The sequence below is a fragment of the Callospermophilus lateralis genome, chromosome 5 (genome assembly GCF_048772815.1).
Source record: "Callospermophilus lateralis isolate mCalLat2 chromosome 5, mCalLat2.hap1, whole genome shotgun sequence".
Classification (NCBI taxonomy): domain Eukaryota; kingdom Metazoa; phylum Chordata; class Mammalia; order Rodentia; family Sciuridae; genus Callospermophilus; species Callospermophilus lateralis.
In genome coordinates this window covers 103,568,378-103,570,788 of record NC_135309.1, presented here as the reverse complement: position 1 = coordinate 103,570,788, position 2,411 = coordinate 103,568,378, and the positions used below count along the sequence as shown (strand labels likewise).

Below are 2,411 nucleotides of genomic sequence, written 5' to 3'. Positions count from 1 at the left end.
GAGAATAAAATCATGGCATTTGCAGGTAAATGGATGCAGCCGGAGAAGACAATGCTAAGTGAAGTTAGCCAATCCCAAAAACCCAAATTCTAAATGTTTTCTTTGACATAAGGAGGCTGATTCATAGTGGGATAGGGAGGGAGAGCATGGGAGGAATAGAAACTCTAGATAGGGCAGAGGGGTTGGAGGGGAAGGGAGTGGGCATGGATTATTAATGGTGGTGGAATGTGAGGATCATTAATACCAAAGTACAGATATGAAGACATGAATTGGTGTGTATAAACTCTGTATACAACCAGAGATATGAAAAATTGTGCTCTAAATGTGTAATAAGAATTGTAATCACTTTATGCATGCACCCAACTCAGGAAGGTAAGCTGCGGTGAGCAAGTGAAGATATATCGCTGTGGTAGCTGCATGACAAGCCTGCGCTACCAGTGCCCCCGCCAGCCAGGAGAACAGAGCCTGTGATAGATTTTTTCTAAGCACCAAGTATTATACCAGGATCTGCAGCTCCACCCCAGGACGCCATCTTCCTAACAACCTTAGGCCAGGCCTGTTCCCCGGTGCATCCTGGGATCAGAGAGGGGCCCTGAGCGTTGCCATGTTTTTGTACGGAAGGAGCGCAAAGCACGCTGGGACTGACGCTGGTGATTGAAGGCAGGGATGGCGGGAATTCTCTTCCCAGACTTGGGTGAAGAAGAGAGGAAGGTGAATGGAAGGCCTGTGGACGCCCTGGCAGGACTTCATTAGACTTGATTGTACAACTTCATAGGAAGACAGGAATTTGAGAAGGAGATGGAGTGCGCACACACTTTATGTCAAGACGGTGTGTCCACAGGAGGTGTTTTAGCTCTCTCGTAAAGATTAGAGGCTCAAGCAAGCAAATCCCACAGAGGATCTGAAGAACTGCAGAGAGCTCAAGCAAAGGAAAGTGCTCTTGAAACCAAGATTCACCAACTGAGGCACATTCGAGATAAACTAAGTGCTGAAGTGAAGCAACGGCAACCCAGAGTTAAAGCATCTTCTGCCAACGTAGAACCTGACCAAACAGTAGAGATCAGTGAGCAAGATGTTTTGGAAAGAAACCAGGAAACCATGAAAGCCATTCTGCAAGCATATAATTGTACAGGGCTCAGTGGAAAAGTGACCAGCCGTGGAGCCTGTGTCTGTATCAGCACTGCTTTTGAGGGAGAACTTACTGGATTCCTATTTTGTGGACCTTGTCATACAGAAGCCACTCTGAATCCATGATCATTCCATCCCAGTATTCATTCCTTTAGAAAATATTGCTGCAAAATACTTACAGACTGATATTCAGCAGTTCCTGTTCAGTCTGTGTGAATACCTAAACGCTTACTCTGGGAGGAAGTACCAGGCAGATCAACTTCAGGCATTTTTCTGTTCATTTATTTCTGAAATTTAATGAATGGGCCCTCTTTTGGTAGACAACTTTGAGACATCACAACTGCCTATAGAGCAGCAATCCTCCCTCATACACTTGCTTTGTTCCTCGCATTACTAGAGTGACTTCACAGCCCTTCTAACTGGGCCCTTGCAGAGAAACTCCCTGTGCAACTTGCTGTCATTTACTTATTAAGTGGATCTGGGGGATCAGTCCTTCCCATTTTGTGCCAGATTGCTATATAAGGACCTCATGTGAACACTTCCAACTGATGTCACCGTTACATATCAAGGAGTGGAAGCATTGTCCATTTCATGGGAAAAGCAAAGAGCATCTCGTGAAACTATTCTGTACGAAGCCCCTGCATCAAGTGTTTGCTTCATTTTCCAGAGGAGGAGAAAAAGCTGGATTTGAGTCTGACCTAAAATATTGTTTCCATTGGGAACACATCTGAAGTGTGGTCCTAGAACTGAAAACTGAAAGGCTCTCAGGCCTTGCTTGGGGACCATCCTTGCTCTAAGAATAGGCACCTGCTTCTTCATCAGAATGACAAGGAACAGTTTGAGTCCCATAGGCACTGGAATTCTTGGACAGTTCTCCATGATTAATCACCTGTTTTGCTTAGGATCATCTCTTCTTCTATTAATTGATTTAATCATATATTTTAGCCTCAAATAAGACCTTTTTATGGGGTAATAGGACATATTTTGTGAAAGACTAATCTTTTGGGGAGCTTCAAGTAATTTTGCCCTCATTTTCCTAAGACTTTGAAAAGAAAGTTCTTAGGACACTCTAGATATGGAGTACATCATAAAGTTAAGAAAGGAAGTGTGTTTAATCTTTGATTTGGAACAGTGGCCACTTTTTATAAGGAATATGATGTGCCAGAGTACTATAGATAAAATAATTGGGGTTTCGTGTCTAATATTTTGTTTCCTAAAGCATTTAGTAGAGAACTGAATGCATAGTCACTGTGGAAAAAAAAAAACTGTTGGAAATCTTGTAA

General features: G+C 43.1%; 1 pseudogene; it reads left to right on the top strand.

The window, feature by feature from the left end:
* The first annotated feature begins 666 nt into the window (after window positions 1-666).
* On the top strand, window positions 667-1,859 carry LOC143400475 (centromere protein O-like; annotated as a pseudogene).
* Window positions 1,860-2,411: the final 552 nt, after the last annotated feature.